At 36.4% G+C, this 24,701-nt stretch overlaps 1 long non-coding RNA gene across 1 annotated transcript in view; it reads left to right on the forward strand.

The window, feature by feature from the left end:
* The first annotated feature begins 187 nt into the window (after positions 1 to 187).
* LOC120226788 overlaps positions 188 to 24,701 on the forward strand; it is a 182,906-nt gene continuing 158,392 nt past the window's right edge. Inside the window, exon 1 of the long non-coding RNA XR_005527090.1 lies at positions 188 to 308. This is a non-coding gene — a long non-coding RNA (uncharacterized LOC120226788). The remainder of the gene's footprint in view (positions 309 to 24,701) is intronic.

Genomic DNA, 24,701 nt, shown 5'->3' on the forward strand with positions numbered 1-24,701 from the left:
GTTTCCAATGGCTTCAGATCTTTTCTGTGTGATGTATGGGCGTGAGTGCAAGTACGGAGCTCCTTACTTCTCCGCCATCTTGCCCTCTCTCCCCAAAATGTAACTTTTAAAACCTTAAGTGTGAGAAAGCATTTGAGAATAGAGAAGATTAGTAGATAGTTCTTGTATTTCATCTTTCCAGAACCTTTACTGAATCTCCTCATGTCTACTCCCAGTTTAAATTCATTTCCCTGAGACTGAGAGAAAATGGAAGATTCTACAAGGAGCTGGGAGCACGAAGAAAGATAACAGACGTGACTGCAACAAAGGTAACAATAATCAGAACAATAACTATAACCTTTAGAGAAACCACCACTGGCCAGGCCCTTTACAATGTAGTTTCACCTTACTTTAGTTTGAGATTCACCATTACTAGCCTGGTATGGAAGAGAGGTTAAGTAACATGTGGAAGACCACACAGGGATTAGTGTCAGACTAGGGTTTATATTTAGCATTCTGATCCAGCAGCCTGAAATCCAGGTTCTGAGCTCTTAACCAGTAAGCATTCCACCTGGGAGCAGCCTGAGCCCGGGAAAGTTTGCAGAAGGCAGGCTGTAACATGCTGGTACGTGAGGCTGAGCTCACCAGGCTGCTCTTAGCAGAAGTTAGGTCTGTGAACTGTTTGAATAGTCAGCTCAGTAAAACTAAGCAAATAAGCCCCCAATACTTACTCACAAAGTAGATGTTGACTTATCAATTACTGTTCTCATATTTGGTGAGCTCTTTTTTACCTGTACCAATGGGATGTAGAAGGAGATGGGCAGCAACACTCATAATTAAGAATACCAGATTTCTTAGGGGCACCTGGGTGGCTCAGGTGGTTAAGCATCCGACTCTTGGTTTTGGCTCAGGTCATGATCTCACAGTTTGAAATGGAGCCCCACATTGGCCTCTGTACTGACAGCATGGAGCTTGCTTGGGATTCTCTCTCTCCTTCTCTCTCTCTCTACCACTACCCCATTCACACTCGCTCTTTTTCTCAAAATAAATGAATATTAAGAAAAGAGTACTAGATACTTTACACACTCTAATGTTTGCTTTTAAATACATTCTTGAAATTATTTGGCTATATCTATGTCAGGTATTGAATCCTCTTTAAGATGATAATAATCTTATATACTGCTTACTTGGTTCTGAGTACCATCCACGTATTTGTGCATGGACTCATTTAATCTTTAGGACAGCCCCTTGGAGTTGGTATTATACTATTTTACAGCTGAGCAAATGTGTTTTTTACAACTGAGGCACAGTGCTGGAGCTGGGATTCAAACACATGCCGGCTGCCTCCTACAGCACAGGGTCATTGCTGCAGAGCTGCCTTGTGGGGAGAGCACGCTCAGTAACGTCCGCTTCCAGATGAGGAGAACACCCTGTTTCCTCCAGGAGATTATACTTCCTTCTCTTGCAATTCATTCTCAGCCTGGAGTAGACTGTCTGTAGCTTATATAGGCTTTGTTCTTTAGACACTCCCTGGATAAATAAGAGAATGGGATTTCAGAAGACTTCCTTTTACAGAGTTAACAAGGGTTGAGATATCAAGGAAATGACAGTGAATTATAAATAGTAAGATCAGGGGCACCTGGGTGGCTCAGTCGGTTAAGCATCGGACTTCAGCTCAGGTCATGATCTCATGGCTGTGGGTTGAAGCCCCACATCAGGCTCTGTGCTGACAGCTCAGAGCCTGGAACCTGAGTTGGAGTCCATGTCTCCCTCTCTCTCTGCCCCTCTCCTGCTCATATTCTGCCTCTGTCCCAAAAAGGAATAAACATTAAAAATAAATGAATAAATAAATAAATAAACAAATAAATAGTAAGATCAGTTTACCCTCTGTAGTAAGTGCCAATCTAATTAACTAGAGGCAAATATATAGACAAGTATAGTTAATAGGATAGCAAACTGCAGAAATGAATGTGGGTGATTTTATTTTATTTTTAATTTTTTTAAATGTGATTTAAAAAATCACATTTTTAAAAAATGTTTGAGAGAGTGTGCACATGCACATGTGTGGGAGGGGCAGAGAGAGAGGGAGAGAGAGAATCCAAAGCTGACTCCATGCTGTCAACATGGAGTCCCATGAGCGGCTTGATCTCACAATGGTAGGATCATGACCTGAGCCAAAGTCAAGAGTCTGATGCTTTTTTAAAAATTTATTTCTGAGAGAGAGACAGAGACAGCGTAAGCAGGGGAGGGTCAGAGAGAGAAGGAGATACAGAATCTGAAACAGGCTCCAGGCTCTGAGCTGGCTGTCAGCACAGAGCCTGACATGGGGCTTGAACCAACAAACTGTGAGATCTGTTTGAGATCTGACTGAGCCACCCAGGTGCCCCAAGAGTCTGATGCTTAACCACTGAACCAACCAGGTTCCCCCCAAATCACAGCAACTCTTGAAATGGGCCAGGGGAAGGTAATTCAGCAAAGCTAGAATAAGTTATGAACTATAGGAATGTAGAGCCTACCTATCAGTTATCAATCATGTGACAGGCCACAGTAAAGACGCAGTAAAAAGGATATAAAACATTTATTTTTAGAAGATTTTCCCTCCAAAAATAGAAAAACTGTTCTATCAAAAAATTTACTTTAGGGGTTCCTGAGTGGCTGAGTTGGTTAAGTGTCTGACTTTAGTTCAGGTCATGATCTCATGGTTTGTGAGTTAGATCCCCACATGAGGCTCTGTGCTGACAGCTCAGAGCCTGGAGCCCGCTTTGGATTCTGTCTCTCCTTCTCTCTCTGCCCCTCCCCTGCTCTCTCTCCCTCAAAAATAAATTGAACATTAAAAAAAAATTAAAAATTTACTTGAAGTTTTTCTACCAAATAATTAAGAAAATCATCTTTTATTTGGTAAACAGCTTTATATAGTCCATCACAAAAAATAAATGAGTTATGTAAGCTGAATTTTTTGGCTTCTATATTTTTAGGTGGATTTGAGATAAAGTATCCACTCAATGTCCAATTTGATTCAAGAACTGATTTTTCAGCTTAGTAGTTGGCATGTAAAATAGCTGGGGTTATAATATAACCAAGCTGATATCTTTGATAATGTTAGAGGTTCATACGAATATTTAATACCTTGAGAATGTAGTTTTCATCTAGGATCTATTTTCAAGATTCTACTTGTTATTTGCTGTTTTAGGAATAAGTTTTCTTTGAAGCTCAATTATATTCTTAATTTTGGTTCCTTCTGGGTACGTTTAAAGTGAGGACAAATCTTTCCAATGGAGCATAAATATATGTGCAATCATATTCTGAAAGGATAGTTCCTAAGTAGAAGAATTTATTACTTACTTATTGCTTATTTTAGGCTTGTACATGGTCCTGGGCTAAAGCTATTACTTTTGTTGTTTTTGCAGTAGATTGACTTTGGTGTTCCAAAGAGTAGAAGTAAAGCTTTGGTGGAAATCATGTAGTATAATTCTATATTGTTAAAAACAAAGTACAGTATTTGAATTATTACAGGTCACAGAAAAAGATTGTTTACTCAATTTGCTTTATAAAATCTACATAATCTTAAAAAACAAACATGATATAAATGGAAAACAAACCAAAATTTTCATTAATATAGATCATAAACCAAAACTTATACATCCAATAAAAGAAGAGAATGCCACAATTTTAGGGCCAAAAGGAATTTTAGAGAAAATTAAGTTTAACCTCTTTAAGTTCCAAGAAGTAAATGAGAAAATGTTGAGAATGAAAAAATGAGAAAATGTTGAGAATGAAAAAATGAGAAAATGTTGTCGAGATTAAATGATTGATGAAAAATGACGCTGCCAGTTGGGTAATATGATGCACTTGGATGAGGAATTCAAAGATTAACTCAAATGTTATAGAACAATAATTTCAGGAGTGCCTGGGTGGCTTCGTGGGTTAAGCAACTGACTTTGGCTCAGGTCATGATCTCATGGTTTGCAAGTTCAAGCCCCACATCAATCTCTGTGCTGACAGCTTGGATCCTGGAGCCTTCTTCAGATTCTGGGTCTCTCTCTCTCTCTCTCTGCCCCTCCCCTGCTCACACACTGTGTGTCTCTCTCAAAGATAAATAAACATTACCAATTAAAAAAAGAAAACTAATTGTATAGGAAAAGAATTTTATCAAAACACCAATAAGAAGAAAAACCCCAGCAACCAGCCTTGTTATGAAAATGAATGATTCTTAAAATGTGGCTGAATCGCTATACTGTGTTTTTACAAATTATCCATGACTTTAGACCTTGTCTTTTAATTCTCAATTAGTTTTGCTACCTTGATTAATTTGCTCTGCTAGTGTAGCCACATTTTAGTCATTCAGTCAAACCAGGTGTTCTTTAAATGACCAGTTATTTAACCAAATCAATACTAATTTCAGTAATCAGTGCTGAATTGACAGACTCCCTGAGCAGGTTTAATATCGTTTTAGAAAAGACATTATGAAATAAATAATTTATTTATATAGATTAAAAAACAAAAGATATATCAGCTTTTTGTAATGTTACAAATTACTGCAGTTGGTATCTGTCATATTCCTCAGAACAGTTTGTACAAGAATAAGTCACAGGAATAAAAGGCAGCATAAGGAGTATAGTCAATGGTATTGTAATAATGTTGTATGCTGACAGATGGTAGCTACACTGTGGTGAGCACAGCATAATGTATACACTTGTCAAATCACTATGTTGTACACCCAAAACTAATGTAACAGTGTGTCAACTGTACTTCTAAAATACTCACTAGTTTGTACAAGTTCACACAACAATCCTGAACATTCAGTGAAATAGTTGGCTACATTTTGAACTGAATTGAAATTTGGTGCTGCTGTAGATATTGCCTAAACCAGAGAACTGTTTATTTTTTTCTGTATCTGTTCCTTTTCTGAGCTGTGTAATCTGTTTAATCTGAGCTTAATTTTGGAAAGGCTGATATACTTTAAATTTGGACACATTATATTATTTCTTACAGTTATCAAAAACTGGACAATGAACTATTCCCCTTCTCTAGCAATTCAATTATCAGAAAATGTTAACCAGTAGTAATAAAAAATGTTAATGTAATTTAAGAAACCCCACCAGTTAGAATGAAGCAGTCTGGCCAGGTCTAAGGAACCAGAGGGATCCTGCAGGACCAGCCAAGATAGCCCAAAGCTTCTTGAAGGATGGGAAGTAAGAGAGGAAGTAAAAGCAGTTTATTGAAGACAGAGAGAGAGAGAGCAGATACAGACAAGAACGTCTAGGAGACTCAGAAAGGAAAAGGAGCATAAGTTTCATCTTTACTTGGGTGTCTGGAATTTTACTGAGGTCGGTGGTCTGCTGTATGTGACCTCTTAGGCATCTAGGAACTTGTCCAACGGGCACGAGTGCTGAAGTGTCTTTTGGAAGTCATTAGTGCCCTGGAGCCAGGAGTCTTGACATCAGGGTGTCTGGAGTCATTGGTCTTGGAGAACATTCACGACAACCTCACTCGGTCACTCCTTAGATGTTGTATGTTGTGCTGGAAGACTCCAGAGAAATCATCAACTCCGTGACCTATACCAGGAGGACGTATATGAAGGCATGTGTAAGGGAAGGCGTGCTGGCTCTAGCAAGAGCAGAAGCAGGAAAAGGAGCAAAGAAAAAAATTTTCATGGGGTCCCTTCAGTTTTCCTGTCTTGAAAACAATAAGAAACACAGTGCTGGTAAAATGAATTCCACACAATGCGTGATATATTTAACATTTTCTAATTTAATGTTTCGGCTGGCTTCCCACAAAGGCAGCAAGTTAGAGTACAGTTTGAAGATTTGGCCAGTTTGGTACATCTCCATCAATCTATAAGGCCCATGAAATGTAAGTTCTTGTCATTTTCAGGGTAATTTCTCCTACCCTATCCACATAAGCCTCAATGGGTTCAAGTAGAAAAATCTTTGCATTACAAACAGCAATGCTGTGGTTGAATGGTTTGGGATTCTCACGCTGCCCCGCCGGTCCTCATATTTCAGCAGCATTCAAAACACAGCAGCTGGCCCATCACTAGGTTTTCCCGATTCTCTTTGTGTTCTTAATGGCTGTAGATAGCTGCTGGGCCAGCATCTGCTTGAGACACAACTACAGTGAGAAATTCACAATCACAACTGCAAGCCTCTGGGTCTTTGTAATTTATACAAAGAGTTGGGGCTCAGATTGTTATGTACAGCTGAAAAAATGAATATCTGTTCACCAGGGAAACAGGGAGAGAAAGCAGGCAAAGAATATGGCAAATAAATGAGAGTTTAACAGTCTGTTCATTTCATGTTACTGGACAGAAAATCTTTTTGAAACAGCATGAAAATGACCTGAATATGGTTGTTTTTAGAGTTTTCAAGTTCAGGTAAATTCTCTAAAGAACATATTTAGCTGAAAGCTCTCATTACTGATAGGTCTCTGTGAATAGCAGACCCCCATATCGATTAAAAAAACCAATCAGCTTACCAGTATAAATTCACTTTCCTGTATAAATCTACATATGAATCGGAATATGGTTTCACACATTCCTGCATTATATGGCACAAATGATATAAAAACTTGGCCTATGCTTTTTTTTTCTGCGAGTTAATGGATATTTTATATTGTATTTGTACTGCATTAGTGGATGTTATAGTAATTTATATGAATAAACTATTTACATCTTTCCACAGATTTCTGAAACATAGCAGCTTTATTGTTACTTTGAAGAAATATAAATAATAAGGGTGGCCATAAAATTTTAGCTGTTTGAAGCATTTGCTTTTAATTTCTGTGGGCTTGAGCATCTGTTTCCTGTCGTGAACTAAGTTATATTGCCTGTGTTTGTACTGATCATCATTTACTTAAGAATGAAAAATAAAGGCCTTTAGGAAAGCTTAAGCACTACTTATTCCTATTTGATTTGGGCAACTTCATGTATGATATTTTAAATAATTAAGGTCAGTTTTACAGAAGTTTTTTGGGGAAAAAATGCAAAAAAATAAATTTTTATTTGTTCAATAAGATAGATAATTCAAATTATTTATATGTAGCAAATTGTAGCTTTAAAAGATATAAGATATACAAACAAGGCTCAGACAACAAATTTAATAACACTTGACTGATAGTAAAATCTTTTTCTTATGACTGCAATCAGAGATCTGTGTATTTTTCTATATCTACTTGCACATTTAGATAAGTGTATCCATGATGTAATATGGCAGTCGTATTTCTGAATTTTCTAGATATGAAGGTATAACCCAAACATCTAGATACTCAATGGACATCCCCCAAGATAGTAAGTATTAAGACTATGTATTAGGGGCGCCTGGGTGGCTTAGTCGGTTAAGCGTCCGACTTTCGCTTAGGTCATGATCTTACGTTCGTGGGTTCAAGCCCCGCGTCGGGCTCTGTGCTGACTGCCAGCTCAGAGCCTGGAGCCTGTTTCAGTCTGTGACTCCCTCTCTCTCTGACCCTCCCTTGCTCACGCTGTCTCTCTCTCTCTCTCCTAGAAATAATAAATTAAAAAAAAATTAAAAATAAAAGACTATGTATTAGAAAGTACTAGGAACAGAAACAACAGGGGTTGTTGAGGATGTGGAGAAAGGGGAACCCTCCCGCACCGTTGGTGGGAATGCTAACTGGTGCAGCCACTGTGGAAAACAATATGGAGTCTCCTCAAAATGTTAAAAATAGAAATACCTTACAATGCAGCAATCGTACTACAAGGTATTCACCCAAAGGATACAGAAATACTAATTCAAAGAGATACATGTACCCCACTGTTTATAGCAGCATTATCAACAATAAATATAGGCAAATTATGTAGAGTCCAAATGTCCATTCACTGAAGAATGGATGCAGAAGAAATTATATATATATAGTATATATATATATAGTATATATACATAATAGAATATTACTTAGCCATAAAAAAATGAAATCTTGCCATTTGCAATGATGTGGATAGAGCTAGAGTGTGTTATGCTAAGTGAAATAAGTCAGTTAGAGAAAGACAAATACAAAACAAAAGTTCATGAGGAAAACAAGAGACAAAGACAAACCAAGAAACACTCTTAACCAAAGAGAAAAAACTGATGGTTACCAGAGAAGAGGTTAAATGGGTGATGAGGAGGATTAAGGAGGGTACTTGCTGTGATGAGCACAGGGTGTTGTATGGAAGTGTTGAATCACTATATTGTACACATGAAACTAATATCACACTGTATGTTAGCTAACTGGAATTTAAATAAAAACTTTTTAAAAATATAAAAAAATAAGGTAGTAGGAACAATTTTATGAAATAACCTTGGAGTGGAAAAAAGTCAAAAAAATGGAGAAAGACACAAAACCCACACATTAGAAAAAGATCGATAAATGTCTTCACAAAAATTTTTAAAAAATTACAAAGCAAAATAAAAGTAAAAGCTAAAGACAAATGAGAAAGGCTTGTTTTTCTTTAGTATATAAGAAGCTCTTTAAATAAAATAGGCAGGAGATTTGCATAGTCATTTCACAGAAAAAGAAGTTAAGTAGGCGCACTTGTAATTAAACCTATGCAAATTAAAGCAACAACACCCATTTATCATGTCTTTTGGAAGAAAATGAGCTTGATAATACCCAAATTTGATCACAGTATAAGGAAATAGATGAGACAATTATGTCTGCTGAGTATATATCTCTTTAACTTTTTGAGGGGTCATTTTGCAATATCTGTGGAATAGAAAAGGCATTAGTTCTGACCCAGCAACTGCGCTGTTAGAAATTTATCCCTATTAATATATTTGCAACCATATGTCAAAGCACACTCATACACAACACACGTTATAATATCAAAATATTGGAACCTACCTGGTTGTCAATACGGATGACATGAATATTAGTGATCTATAATGAGTGGAGTTCCATGGCTTCTAAGCACAAAGATGAAAGAAATCTGTACATGCTGATTTATTTGGGGGAGGAAAAAGAACAAGTTTCAGGATACGGTACATAACACAACATAGGTATTATTCTTCCACTTGTGTAAACAAAATAATAGCCAAGGTGTCCTGAGTGTACGCTATATGCCAAGATTTACTCTAATCACTTTACAAGTTTCAACACCAAAACAACCCTTATGTCCCCATTCTGAGGATTAGAAAGGATTTGTAATTTTCCTGAAGTTATGCAAGTGGCCAAAGCCAATCACTTGAATTAAGTTCCAGTCTCAGTATGTAATTGTTAAGGTTGTTGGGGTCAACCGTTTAGGAATGTTCCTGAAATTTAATAAACTGAAGTTGCAGAAAGAACATGGGCACAACCTCCACAGAGAATTTCATGTAAAAATGGTAGTTCATTCTACATTTTTTATCATATCTTATTTGCATATCTGTAGTAGTTTCTTTCTTTCTTTCTTTTTTTAAAAATCAGGCACATTTGTACCTATTTTCTTTAAAAACATAACAGTTCAATTTTTGAACTTAGCTGTTTAGAATTAATTTAAGGTCTTCTAACCTTCACATAGAGCAAGGTGCTTGGGGGCAAGAGAGACTGGGCTGTCACTCACAAGGCAAAGCAGTGGTCTCTTGCTGAGCTACGTGAGTTCCTTACCTTTGACACCAGATGTCTTGTTTTTCTCATCTTGAAATGATGCATTTGATGTAGGGCATCAAGTAAGGCTCAAGGGCTTTCCACCAAAGTGCTTCATCAGCTCAGCAGCACTTACTAACACTTCTTAAACCCGAAAGGGCAATTGTTTCTTGCCTTTTCTTTCTTCTTTTTCCCTTATGCATAATTCATGCAAGATTATTCGTTTATGTTTATCATGCTACTATATGATCTAACTGTAGATTAGAAATGGGAAAATAAAACTCATAGATTCAGAAATAATCTTTTGCTTTTAAACATAATCAATTTATTTTGCTCCCTGAATTGAAAGGCTCATAATTTTAAAATGTGAAATATCTCTGTTAAGAAAGCAGTCCAATAATGGTGAATAACACCAGAATAGAAATGTGTAGCCTTACAAACGAACTTGCAACTAGGAGTAGAGAACAACGTATTTTTCTAACACGCCTAAATTAAACTTTAACAATAAGTGAAAAAATGAGTCTGTAAATGGATGAGCTAGATAAGTTAGGGTATGGGCTGAGCTGTGGGAACAAAGACATCCAAGGTGGAGGGGCTCCAACCAGAGAGCACTATAGTCCTTTTCAGTTAGCGGTCCAGGGTAGGCAGGTGGCCTCAGGCTGCCGGGTTGCCCTTTCATCCCAAAATGCAGGCCTCAAAACTATTGCAGCCCTCTCTGGATGCAAAGAAAAGGAAAGAAAGGAAGTGGAGCGGAAGCAATCTTTCTCGAAAGGCAATGAACGTTTCTCTTCCTCAGAGTCCACTGGTGAGAACTTAGACCCATGGCCAGTCATACCTCTGAGGGAGGCTGGAAAATGTGGTTTTCATCTGGGCAGTTATGTGCCTAATTGAACTGTTATTATCACACACACACAAAGAGGAGAACAGATGGGGGCGGGGAGGCAGCAGTCAGCCTGTTACATGTGCCTTTAATTATTTCATAAATTTAAAATTCATTTTACAATTGCATATAAATTCTAAAGAGGTGGAGATCAATAAAGCATAACTTGAAACTGCTACACTATGAATTAAGATGCATTTTAGCTCTAAGCATTTAATTTAAATGTACTTTTACTTAGGGTGTTGAGTAATTAAAACTAAAATGTCAGAAGTCAATAGTTTAATCCAAGTCACTTGCAGGAGGGCCTATAAGACAAGCTACTTTACCCACCCCCTCACTTCACTGTAAGAATTCTCCAACTGAAAATTCATTTCATGTTTTTAAACTTTAAAAGTTCTGTTACCTCACTCATCATCAGGGAAATACAAATCAAAACCACAATGAGATACCACCTCACACCTGTCAGAATGGCCAAAGTTAACAACTCAGACAACAGATGTGGAAAGGATGAAGAGAAAGAGGATCTCCTTTGCACTGCTGGTGAGAATGCCAACTGGTGCAACCACTCTGGAAAACAGTATGGAGCTTCCTCAAAAAGTTCAAAATAGAGCTACCCTACCACCCAGCAACTGCACTACTAGGTGTTTATCCAAAGGATACAAAAATGCTAATTCAAAGGAGCACATGCACCCTACTGTTTATAGGAGCGCTATCAACCATCACCAAAGTATGGAAAGAGCCCAAATGTCCATTGACTGATGAATGGATAGAGAAGATGTGTGTGTGTGTATATACATATATATATGGAATATTATTCGGCAATCAAAAATACATGACTCTTACCATTTACAACAATGTGGATGGAACTAGAGTGTGTTATGCTAAGCAAAATTAGTCAGAGAAAGACCAATATGATTTCACTTATATGTGGAATTTAAGAAACAGAACAGATGAACATCGGGGAAAGGAAGCAAAAATAAGATAAAAACAGAGAGGGAGAAAATGAGGAGGCTCTTGAAATACAGAGAACAGGTGTTGGATGGGGGGGCGCTAAATGGGTGATGGGCATTAAGAAGGGCACTTGTTGGGATGAGCACTGGGTGTTGTATGTAAGTGGTGAATCACTAAACTTTATTCCTGAAATCATTATTATACTATATGTTAACTAATTTGGATTTGAATTTTTAAAAATTAAGAAAAATTCTGTTACCTTCTGAGCAAATATTTTTCATTTAGTCACTCAAGAATTTCTAAACAGATTGAATTTTTGCAATACTTTTGGAAATATTATTTCATTGTTAACTTGTCTATATCCTTGGAGTTAGATGTGTTGTGTACTGTCGGTCATTGAGAAGAAGTGACCACCAGTTGCCTCATCAGCTGACCTGGGCAGTGGGAGGTTCCTCACCCTCTCCTGTCCTCATGATTTGTGCTCTGCTTGCTCCCTCCCAATGGAAGCCCCTGCAAGGACGGAGCCTGGAGATAGTGATGTGTCTGATATATGTGGCTGAACCCAGTAAAGGTCTCTACATAAATTTTCAAGATTCTGGCAGGCAGGTGCAGAGATTTACTGGTCTTGCAGCTGCCCAAGACAAGCCATATATGCAAGTACGCTTGCTTTATTAGCAACCTGGAGCAATCTACCTCTTTCTTCGGTCTCTGCTTACCATCCTTATGGGGCTGGTTTGAGAACCAACACAGACCTCTAAAACTTCTGTTCAAGCAAATCAGCTAGTGTCCATCTAAATAGGGTGCTGTGGTCAATGTATCCAGTATTGTCAAGTTGCTGTGCCAGAAGTTATCAGTGGAGATAGATGAAAACTGGACATTTTAAAGAAAAATGGCAGGATATATACATTTCAGAGTTGTTCAGTGTTTTGAATATGGACTCACTGGGCCACGTACTTGGTTAACTTGAAAGGCTAAAAGGTGCTTGGGATTTAGTTTATCAGAACAGTTATAGATGCAGTGGGCCAGACTGACAATCCACAGCCCTTTTACTGGGATAGAAAGAACTATATTAATCAAGAAAGTTTAAGAAGCTTGTGAGCATTCTTGAAAACATGTTTATTTAATGTTTCTTTAATCTTTCTATGTGGAAAAATGATATTTTTCATTCTTTGTTGCTGTAGATGCTATGGCTGTGTACCTTTCATTTTTGTGATTTTTAAAAATAATAGCAGAATTGTGAATTTCTCATTAACTTGACTTCAGGTTAAATACAATTCATGTAGATTATGCTTGCCATTAGGACTAAGAACCTAACTACATTTGGAATAGAACCATATTTGACTTACATTGCAAAATTTTTCGATTAGAATTCTTCTGATAATACTTCACACATTCCATAGCCATCTATATGCTAATATTTCCAACAAATTATTAGATGCTATTTCTACATAACCTTTTTCTCAACAAATGACCTGTCATGTTCATAATGGCCTCAATTTTTGGTGGCAGTTTTAATTTTATCTAGCAAAAAATTGAAGGCCCATAAAGAAACTAATTACATAGTTTCACAGTTAATAATATGGTTTCTAGTTTTAAGACTTGTAATGTGAAAATTTATGTGGTTAAATTTTCTAAGATCCAAGGCCTGTTTTTTTAAAGCACGTAGGAACCTTTTAGAAGCAACATAGAAGTTTTCATACTACATACAGACTTTAGAAACATTGAATCTTGATTTTCCATTACTGTTATTGATTTTTTTGGGGGGTAAGCCTAAACTTTACTTCTGTTATAACCACATGGTCTTATTAATGTTCCCTCTTTCAAGGAGTAATGGCTCTCCAAAGTGCAATCAGGAGAAAGGCAGCTGAAAAATTCATGTGGGTTGTTTACCAATAACATTACCTATCTGAAACCTTGAGATTTTAAACAATATGATTGTTGAGGTATACTATTTTTCTGACTGCTGACCACTGATAGGCAGACAGTGCAAAGGAAATCAGTGATGTGGAGAGTTTTTTCATCTGCAGCTATGGTCATCTTAACAAAGACCCAATTAAAAATAAATACACTGATACAAAACTGATATTTAATATAACTTTAAGAAATACATATTCAAAAACCAGTATTAAAATGTAAAAGGGCTTTTAGAAATTTTCATTTGATACTATCCTTTGATAACTTGAAGAAAGTATTTGAAACGGGAAAAACAAAGCAATAGAGGAAACAAGACAAAAGGAGGGGGTCTTAGAAAGCAAGAGATTGAGCTATTAGAAATAACAAACACAATAGAGAAACTGAGAGAAAAATCTATGAAGAAAAGCTACTGAGAAAAAGGAAGAAAAATAGGTAGTTCGAAACAAAGCTAAGGTTTACTAAACTCTTTAGCTTAGATATTCTGGCAAATATTTTCTTTAACCTACAGATGTCAGAGTATTCCTACACTTACCTTCTGATCATATAAGAACTCTGTCATTCAGATGTCCATCTGCAAATGCAGGATTTCTATATTGACACTAGGAAGGCTCTAAGCACATCTTGTCAATTTGTTATTTTGCTTTCCAAACCTAATCTGAAAATATGCTTTCCTCCATTCTATTCCCTTAATTGCTTTCTCTCATAATTGGTTCGGTGAATGAATGACTTAAATGTATTCATTGTGTAGTGGCATTGCACTACTTTACATAATTTATATGATTATCCATTACATTATTTAATTATTTTTCTCATTTTATTTCATAAGGCTTTTGGGGCACAGCTTACTTGAAAGATTTATTCAAAAAAAGCTCACACATATTGTTCTTTAATGTCAAATTACTGTTTCCATTAAGCTTAATGGTCCTTCAGAGAAATTGACTTTTGAATAAACAAAACTATTTTATCATTTTGATTGAAATAGTTTTAATTTGGACACTTTGCTGTCTGCAGTGCATTGAATGCTTGCATGATTGGGCTTAACTGCACACGCGTGCTCCAAGGATCTATCATAGAGCAAATTGTGTGTTTTATCATCCATTCTCATTACTACTGGTTGACTTTTGCATTTCCGATTCCAAGGATACTGTTGCTAAATGACTCTAGCATATTGGTTCAGAAGTCAACTTTCTAGTCCTTGAGATTTTCAGAAATGAGCCCTATTTCTCAACTTTAAGGAATTTAGAGGCTGAAATCTCATATGACTGAAACTATAATAATATTGTAAATGTAGTAAGTAATCACACAGTTAATGCTACTAACTTAAACTCAGCAGCAGTGATGAAAGCAAAATTTTAGCTCTGGATTATGTAGAAGGCATGGAAAATACTTTCTTCCCTGTGTCTGGTTGACTTATTTGTTTAGAAGACAAAGATAGAAAGATAAGCAGTTTGTAAACTTGACTTTTGAAAATGCAGTTTCTTTGAGAAATTTTGTTTCTCTAATAAAAAGTGAATTACCCATGTAAACGACTATCCCATGAGTGGTTTAAAGTGTTTGGCACAAGCGTCCATCTCTTCTCCTTCTCAAGAGTCCATGAAAATGGTAACAAAATAATAGGGAAAGGAAAACCACTATTCTTGGATTTGTTGATGCAAATTCAAAAGTCTATGCTAAGCGAAATAAGTCAGGCAGAGAAGGACAGATACCATATGTTTGTACTGATAGGTGGATTAGGACCATGGGGGAGTAGAAGGGGAAAAATAGTTGGGGACAGGGAGGGAGGCAAGCCATGAGAGACTCTTGAATGCTGAGAAAGGGCTAATGGGGTTGGGGAAGAGGGGAAGGGGGGTGATGGGCATGGAGGAGGGCACTTGTGGGGATAAGCACTGGGTGTTATATGAAAACCGACTTGACAATAAACTATTTAAGAGAAAAGAATTCAAAGTCTCTCGGTGAATAAAAATCATGATATTAAAGAGCTTATGTTCTGATAGAGGGTGATATATAGTAAGCATAATGAATTAGTAAACCAAATCTTGGGTAAAAAGGTTGACTGGTTGACTACTATGAGAAAATGGAGCAGGTAAGAGAGATGGGGCTCTTGGAGTGGTCAGGTCTCTATGAGAAGCTGACATTTGAGAAAAGACCTGAAGAAGGACAGAGAGTGGACATGCAGGTATCTGCCTAGGCAGAGTATTCTAGGCAGAAGGAAAGTCAGTGCCAAGGTCCTGAAGAGGAAATTTGCCCTGTGTATTTGAAGGACTAGAAGGAGGCCAGTGTGGTGTGAACAAGAGTCATAGGAGATAAAGTAATGGAGATAATGGCTTTGGTTTTTGCCTTGAGTAAAGAATAACATATAACTTACATTTTAAAAAACCTCTTTGGAAGCTTTCTTGAGAATAGACAGAAAGGGGCAAGGCTGAGCAAGAGCAATTAGATGTTATGGCAATAATCCAGGTGAGAGATGGTGGTGATATGGACCAAGATCATTGGTTAGAGTTTGGATAAAGCAATTGAAGTATGGAATTTGGAAGGTAGAGCTAGGGGATATCCTGATAGATCAGATGACAGGAGTGAGAGAAAGACAAAATAAGGATGAATCCAAGAGTTTGACCTAAGGAACTGGTGGGATGGAATTGCCAATCCTGAGATGGGAAGGGCTGTGGGAAACATAGGTCTAGGGGAAGATCATGGGTTCAGCTTTGTACCTATTAAATTACAAAGTTCTATTACTCATCTAATTGAGATGTTGAGGAGGAAGTTGAAAGAGGAGGAGACTCAGAGGAGAGGTTGATTTTTGAGATATAATTGGAAGTCCTCCACACATAGACATTTAAACCAAAGTGAAGGAATGAGATTGCCAAGTGTCTGAATGTAAACAGAGAAGACGCACGGTTCAAGCACTCCAATGGTAAGCTATGAGAGACTTTTGGATGACTAACACCCCAGGGAGGGGTATCCACCAATGACGTAGAATTTAAGAAGATACAGCCTGGAACACGAGTGGAAGATGCTGTGACTGACTTTGCAGCAGAACCTTGGAAATCTTCCACATTTAGACTTTGCTTGGTGGTAGAAGGAAGGCATGAGAAGGCCTGGTTACTGCCTTTTAGGATTGCAGCTGAGATTTGCAAGCTATATTTTAAAATGAATTAATGTTTGTAAAGCATTTAGAAACAATGTATGATATAGCATGTTATACTGGTATTTGTTAAATAGATACATTTACTAAATAGTCATCAGTCTCCCTAACCCTTGAATCCTCTTGCCTACATCTCCATAAAAGATGGCCTGGAGTCAGACTTTTATCCTCAGGTAGAAATACCCAAAAAATGTTCTTTAATTTTTTTAATATGGAGGAAATCTTAATTTATTAGTTAATTTATTTAGTTAATATTAATTTATTAGTTAATTCATTAATTTATTATTAGAGAGGGGGAGAGAATCCCAAGCAGGCTCCTCACTGTCAGAGACGCCCAATTTCTCAATGCAGGGCTTGAACTCATGACCCTGAGATCAAGACCTGAGCTGAGATCAACAATCATAAGACCAATTGGCTAAGCCACCCAAGTGCCCAAGAGACTTTTTTTTTTTTAAAGTAATCCTTGTGCTCATTGTGGGGCTTGAACTCACAATTCAGAGATCAAGAGTCACATGCTGTACTGACTGAGCCAGCCAGGTTCCACAGTTAAGAAACTTTTTTAAGCAGATGCTTTGATAAGTCACTTGCAGAAGGAATCAAAGCTTGAAGAGGCTTCCTTGAGAGAAAATAAATGGTCTCTGTCCATTGTCTTGGTAACTAGTAAAGTATTATTTTGTAGAATGGGGTAAGCAAGCTGAGGGGGAAGCTAGGCTGCTCTACACAATTTTGGATGTTCATTGGGGGTTGGATGTAGGAGGGAGGAAGAGAAGAGATTAAGTTGCTGTGTTGGAAGAAAATAAAAAATAAAAATATTTAATGGGGAATTTTATTACATTTTTCCTGTGCGATATGTGACAGGAGTGTTTCCCCCCAGTATCTCTGCAAAATAGTAAAATTGCTGTCTTTTGAATGTATTGTTGAATTGGATATTTCAATAAATATGACAAAATACCTCTTGTTCCACAGAGAATTTGAAGCGATATCAGAGATACAAGATATTAGAACTTGAATATTTTTACTTACTTTCTGAGCCACATAGATTTTCTTGTTTCTGAACACTTGTATCTTTTGATAGATATTTTAACATTCTCTTCTATATTTTCTGCAGAAACCAGTATGAAGTGTTGGTAAATGTAACTTGAAAAATATATGGGTTAAAGACAATAAAATAGCTTCTTTTCCTGCAAGAATTCTCCAGGCATTTACTATATTGTCTGGCAACATGAATCTTCAAGCAAGGGGATATAACATGCACTTTTTAAAATTAAAAAAATGTGTGTATCTCATAGGATTCATGGCATACACGTGAAGAAGCCATTCAATTGTAGCTTGTTTTCTAAATGATTTTTTAAAGTTTATTTATTTTGAGAGAGAGGGGGACATAGGAAGGGCAGAGAGGGAGAGAGAATCCCAAGCAGGTTCCTCACTGTCAGAGGAAAGCCCGATGCAGGGCTTGAACTCATGAACCATGAGATCATGTCCTGCGCCAAAACCAAGAGCTGAGTGTTTAACCAACTGAGCCACTAAGGCGCCTAGCAACCTGTTTTTAAGAGTAGTCTGGATGCCCAGAGCAGAGCCCAGTGCAGGGTCCAGTGCAGGGCTTGAACTTACAAACCTAAGATGAGATCAAGAGTCAGTTGCCCAACCAACTGAGCCACCAAGGCACTCCTATAACTTATTTTTAATCAATTCTTCTGTATTGGTTTTATTTTTTTCAGCTACAAAATCCCCACCAATTATAAAAAAGTGTGTCCAAAAATAGATTTGTGAATTGAATGGCAAGATGCACGTTGGGTGACACGGTTGGAAGTGAGATAAGTAGATCCAACCTTTGCTGTATTTTGGCGCCGTCTGGTGGCAGTTATGTGACCTGGCTGAAGTATCCGTGGAAAGGATTGAGTGTTATTGATTGTGACTTCCAGTGCAGAGGTGGTAATTCCAGAAGTCTTCCAGTTACTTGGTGCAGGAAAAGATTGGGAAAGAGAAACTCCCTTCTGCCTGTCTACATCCCTTCTCATATCCTGAGATAGGTTACCTGTCTTTTCCCTGGATTATTCCCCTCTGCTCACAAAAGACTGGAACTTATGTCTGATCCCACTTGAGAGTGGAGGTTAGGTGAAAGACAGGGTCCAATCACAACTGAGCCATTTCTTAGTTCAAGTTATCATGGGGTTTTGCTCTGTAAGTTCTTGGAATGAAGAATTTACAAAATGTGTGTTACATACTCTGTTCACTCTTCAAGGAGGATTTGTTTTGTAATAGTGTAAAATGAACAAGACTCACTTTCTACTTTCATGCATTAACAGAATGGTGGGGATAACTGCAAACAGACAATTCTTATAGAGTTGAAAAAATGTTGTACCATTAAAGCTATACTTGGGACTGGTTGCATAATTAGTGGGGCACAGTGTAAAATGATAATGCAAGACCCTTTGTTAAAAGCCTGTTAAGAATTCAAAGAGAGGGGTGCCTGCATGACTCAGTGGGTTAAGCATCTGAGTCTTGATTGTGGCTGAGGTCATAATCTCATGGTTTGTGGGACTGAGCTGAATGTTGGGCTCTGTGCTGATAGTGTGGACTTGCTTGGGTTCTCTCTCTCCCATGCTCTCTGCCCCTCCCCCGCTCACCCTTGCTCTCTCTTTCTCCAAATAAATAAATAAACTTAAAAAAACCACAATTTTTAAAGACCACAATAGCAGAGCATTAAGACAATCACGAGGCCCAATTAAGTTCAGGGCCCTGTTCAATAGCACAGGTTATGTCTAGGGTGTGTCCTGGGGGCCAGGACTGCTAATTCTTATTGCATTCACAATATATTAGGGCTGACTGTATGCATGCTTTACCTATCTTAATTTACTTAATACCCTTGATTTCCCAGTACCTTGATTCAATCCAGCGAGTACTTCCTAGGAACCTTTATATCGATCTCTCTCCCCAGGATTCCAAGTGGTTCCTATCCTCTAGAAATCTACATTTGGTCAGCAGGGGGTGGGTGTGGGTGGGGGGGGTGGGGTAGAAAGAAGCTGACACACAGAGGTTGGCACTAGTTCCGGGAGAAAGATGTATGTTAAATTGTTAGGATAGTACCTGCTAAAGGAATAGGGGAATGATTATGATGACCTACAATCTGAAGGGTTCTTCTGCTGAGCAGCTTAGATAGCATATCACCAGCCTCCTCATTTGTTAGAGTCTTCCTTTGATGATGGAGGAGCAGAGACCTAAAAAAAGATTAAATGCTGAGTTGGTGACCTATCAATGATGTCACCCTCCATTTCTCATTGCCCACTTTTATGTCCTTTGCAGCACACCAAGAACCTTCTTTCTCCCTAAATCGATCTTTTCATGAATGGTTTACCTTAATTAGTATCTGTCAAAGAGCACTCATTTTATTTGACAAGACTGACAGCATTTTCATAGTCCTTTCTACTGCTTTAGTTATTAATCCATAGTGGGAATTCTAGAAATTTGTGGGTTGAGTTGGTACAAGTGGAAAAGATAGTTCTGTAATGTCTTGCTTAGAATACCATCTAGAAATATTACAAGTTGTTTCAGTTTTGTTCCTCTTCAAAGTGGATGTGAACTTAGTATTTGGTTTTGGAGAGTACATACGACATCTAGAGACTCAAAATATATTTGTTTGAAATGAGATTGTACTTAAAACCAATTAGGAATTTATTCACATTCTAACTCCCAAGATAGTGTTGATTCATTTCACTGTTTGCTTTGACCAGAGAGTTGGTCTAACCTAATTTTAAGTTGTGACTATAAAATAGAAGGTGATTCCCCTAGAAGAAAGTTTGTGTTATAACTCACAGTAAACCTTTCTACTCCACAGAAGGAACAGGAATGGACTAGTGTGGGTATGCCATTCTTGTATAATCCTCAACAATGAAAATATAATCCTTTCAACAATGAAAGTATAATTCCTTTCATTCTTTTCATTTTATTGCGGTTAATGAGTGCAAATCTAAATCACCACCCAAATATTGCTCATATATTTTGTTTTTATTTTAATTTTGAGAAAATATTGGAAATACAGGAAAGAAAAACATAACATCCATTTTCATGTTTTTTAATGTGGTAATGTGTTATCGCTTTTAATGATTTGTGGGAGGGAACGTAACTAGTTTGTTTTTGAAAGAACATTTTTCTTTATTCTCCTTGATGATAGGAATTAGTGAATACTTTTATTAATTGTATTTACAAGCTTGAGGGTGCATAGTGAAGTTAAAAGTACACATCATCAAAGCATTCTAATTTCCTTAGGGAAGGGTATATTTATCAGATTAGAGTTTTCTTATTAGGTATTCAGTTCTTGATTCTATGAGGCTGTTTCCTCCAAAGAAAAATTGAAAAAGGTTCATTTAAAAATCATATGATCATTTTCTAAGAGGAAATCCCTAAAAACAATAGAAATAAAAGTCAGCATTTCTCAGAAATTTTGATTCTGTCCTTATCAGCATTTTATACAAAAGCCAGTGAGCACCATAGTTACACCTTTGAAGAAAAAACAAAAAAGAATAAAAAAGACTTTGAAATTTTGCCATCAGTACTGAGTAGCCTTTGAAGGAATAGTTCATATTTATTATGTGATAAAGAAATAAAAAGAGAGAGACATTTTGCTAAGGTGATTGGTTTTTGAAAACACTGGCTGAAACACTGGATAAATTTAGAGCACTCTGTTACTGTAGAAAGCCAGAAAGAAGATAGGCTATGAAAAAATCTGAACTCTGGACACATACGATTGGATGTCACTAACTTTCCACTGAGTTCCCTTGCTACTGGTTTTTCATTGTAATTTAAACTCCCTTATTGACAGAACACAGTGGACTAAAAACCAAGTTCTATGACAAACAATGAATGACAAACAATAAAAATTTGAAGAAAAATACAACAAACAAAATTAAACCATTTAAATTATTGGCTTCATGTTAACCACTTAAGACCCCAAAGAAAGTAAATTGTAATTTAGATTGAACTCACAGAAGTTCATCACTTCTATTATTTGAGAAATTTGCTTTGAACACATTTACTATTCATGAATGTTTTATTTTTGTAAGCAAACATTTTAATATTATATAGCAATGTAGTTCATCAAACAGTATAATGAAAATGGCATTTACTTAGGAAGGAGAAAGATTTTTCTTTTCAACTAAAGTATTCAGTTCCAGTTTGTTCAAGAGTTTTGGAGTAGAAAAATATTCACTTGTTATATTCAGCTAAATATTAAAAAAAAAAAAGCAACTCTGGCAATTAAAAAAAACTGACAGAATTTACTGATATCAGTGGAATGACAATTGTCTGGAAAGCTTATTTCTAGATTTTTCTGGCTGCTGAGTTAGGAGAGAGAGAAGACGAAATATATACAAAGGATGCTTAGCATGATTTCAAATAACTAAATGCTAGAAAGTCACTTACATTTTCTTTAAAATTTCTGAAGACTACTTAGGAGGGCTCAAGTAGGCCATTTGTTTTTCTTTTTTTTCTCTTAATTCTTAGCATTAGGTGTCTCCCAACCCTATACTGTGGAAATTTATTGAATGTGATATATCACCTTCTGGAAACATGTATCTCTATGGTAGTTTGTTTTTGCTAATAATCATTAAAGCATAATATTTCTTTAAATAAAAAAAATATAGGTGAATAGGTGCAAATATCATTTAGGATAAGTCTTATGTTTAATGGAATCCTATTTTATAAAGCCTAAGAAACAATCATCGGCAACATTTAGTTTAATGATTTTCCAAATTTTTGCTTATTTTTACCTTAAAATGATTGAAAAACAATGTTCCTTCTCACACATTTTCAAGCTGACATTTTTTATCATAATTTAAAATGGATGCAAGAGTGTAGTTGCAAGAGTGTAGATGCAAGAGTGTAGTTAATGGTATTTTGTAAATACTGACTTTTAAAAATAAAACTGCCACATATAATAGACTGTAAAATCCATAAGGACTTTATAGTTACCATTATTAATTTGAAAATACATGTATAAACTCTTACTTAACAGCCATAAATTTTCTAATTTCTCTTTCTTCTTGGGCTTGTGTGCCTGATCCACGTTTTCCATAAAATTTTAAATCAATGTAATGTATCTTTAATGAATACTGTTCTGTTTTAGATCATTGTATCAACTTTTGCAAAAAAAAATGTGAAGTAAACTAAAATTTAAAACAATTTCCCACGGGCAATGATTCTAGGTGTTAAAATTTTTCTTCTGAATTATCTTAATGTTCATTAGGATACAGTTGATAATATAACATAAACGTATTCAAAATTAGATAAGTAAATGTTATCTCATAATAATATGGTTGCAGTTGAAACAATAATTCCTATATATGTGCATAATAAATATTACTTTTTGTTAGAATAATGTTCAGCTTCCATTCTACTCCTGTTTTTCATTATGATAGATGTTAACTACTGAGCAAACTTGCTTATATAAAAAATGGATGTGAATGAGAAATGCCACTCAGTGCTTTGTGCCATTCTGAGATACATGCATAATATTATATTATGATGTATTATTAAAAATCATGTTTAAAGTTCAATCGGCAGATAGTTCTGTCAGGTTCTTCAATTTTGTTGATCACCAAGGATTGGATGTCATTTGACTAGTATAGAAATTTGTTACCCAGTTATTAGAGTTCAATTATACAAGAGTATTTTATTATTTTTCTTTTTTTCATTCTTCTCTAATTTTAATATCTTCAGCATCAGCCCATGAAATATACCATAATAAGATAGAGGTTAGGTTTATCATTTAGGTTTATCATTGAAATAGGACTGAAAGAGACCATTGCAGTTCATTTACTCTATCAACGTATTGTCTCCAGGGAGCAAGACTCATTCTGGTCAGACAGAACATCCTAGTCACTTATGACACACTGGAGAGAACCTGGAAACACCAAGGTTAATGATTTCTCTGAAACTTTCTCTTTATCCCAAATTTGAACTGGTTTAGGACTCCCAAAGGTAAGAGTGCTTACTATGCAAAAGTTACAGAAGGAATATTTCCCCTTTTTTATTTTATCTCACTAACAAGTAAAATTTTCCTATACAAGCAAAATACATCATCTGGTAAATTGAGCTTTTTCTCATTCTTGATTTCAGTATATCATCTCATTGTATAGCATTTCTCTTTCTTTATATCTATAGAGGACAATTCTCTTACGTGATGTCAGCAGTCCACTAAATTCCACTATGGCTGACAAAGAAGAGTGTAAGGGCCTTCAGAGAAAGTGTGTAGTAATTATTAAAATGCCCTCATGTCATATCACTTGGCCTGTGGGTCACTGACTAACCATAAACAAGGACTCACTTTATCATTTCAGTATTCCAGTTTGGCCTAATTTAGGTTATACCTATTGCTTAACCAAACATTTCTTTCTTACTTAATTAAGACTTTGAAATATTGAATTTAGGTCTGGGAAAGAAGTAATTTATAGACTATATAGTTCTATTTTTATAGATGAGGAAACCAGTGCCAAAAGGTATAATTGATTTTATAAAGCCATTTTAGTTATTTATAAACTGTTCTCTCTGCCAGCCCAACACTCTTTCCGTCATTATCTGCTTCCTGTGTAGCATCTTGTGTTCTTTCAACATATAACTTTCAGAAGTCTGCAAAAGTAAATGAACACAATCCTGTTGGGGTCAACCTCCACAGTATGCATCAGGGTGTGGTGATACACACATGCCTATGTCAGTTTCTATTTCTCCAAAAGCAGAGCTGGAGACAAGGGCTTGGTTGCATATAGCTTAATGGGCAGATTATCTAAGGAAGCAAGAATGAGGATTGGGGGGAAACGAAGACAGAAGGAAAACCAGTATTATGGTATATTTCCAAGGCCACCTCTCTGAGAAATGAGGAACATATTTCAATAAATATTCTGAGAAACATACAAGAGGGTTCTAAGAATTAACCAAGCAGAAAAATGAGAGGTATTTACTGTCCAGATCACATCAATTGTTTGACAGTTACTGCTATAGCATTAACTAACCCGTGTTTCGGGGATGAAATTTTGCAGAGCAATGAGATATCAAATAAGACAGACTTAAGTTCAAATCCTGGCTTCTTCATTTTCAAATTGTGTTTGTTATTTTTAATGTGTATTTTGGAGATGTATACTCATTTCCCCCATATCTTATTTCAATGTTATCTCATTGGACTGTTGTCAAAGGCATTTGTTGTATGTGGCTGTACAGGGGCACCTGGGTGGCTCAGTCTCTTGATTTCGGCTCAGGTTATGATCTTGTGACTCATGAGATTGAGTC

This window comes from Hyaena hyaena, unplaced genomic scaffold (genome assembly GCF_003009895.1).
Source record: "Hyaena hyaena isolate Hyena2069 unplaced genomic scaffold, ASM300989v1 scaffold_1829, whole genome shotgun sequence".
Taxonomy (NCBI): domain Eukaryota; kingdom Metazoa; phylum Chordata; class Mammalia; order Carnivora; family Hyaenidae; genus Hyaena; species Hyaena hyaena.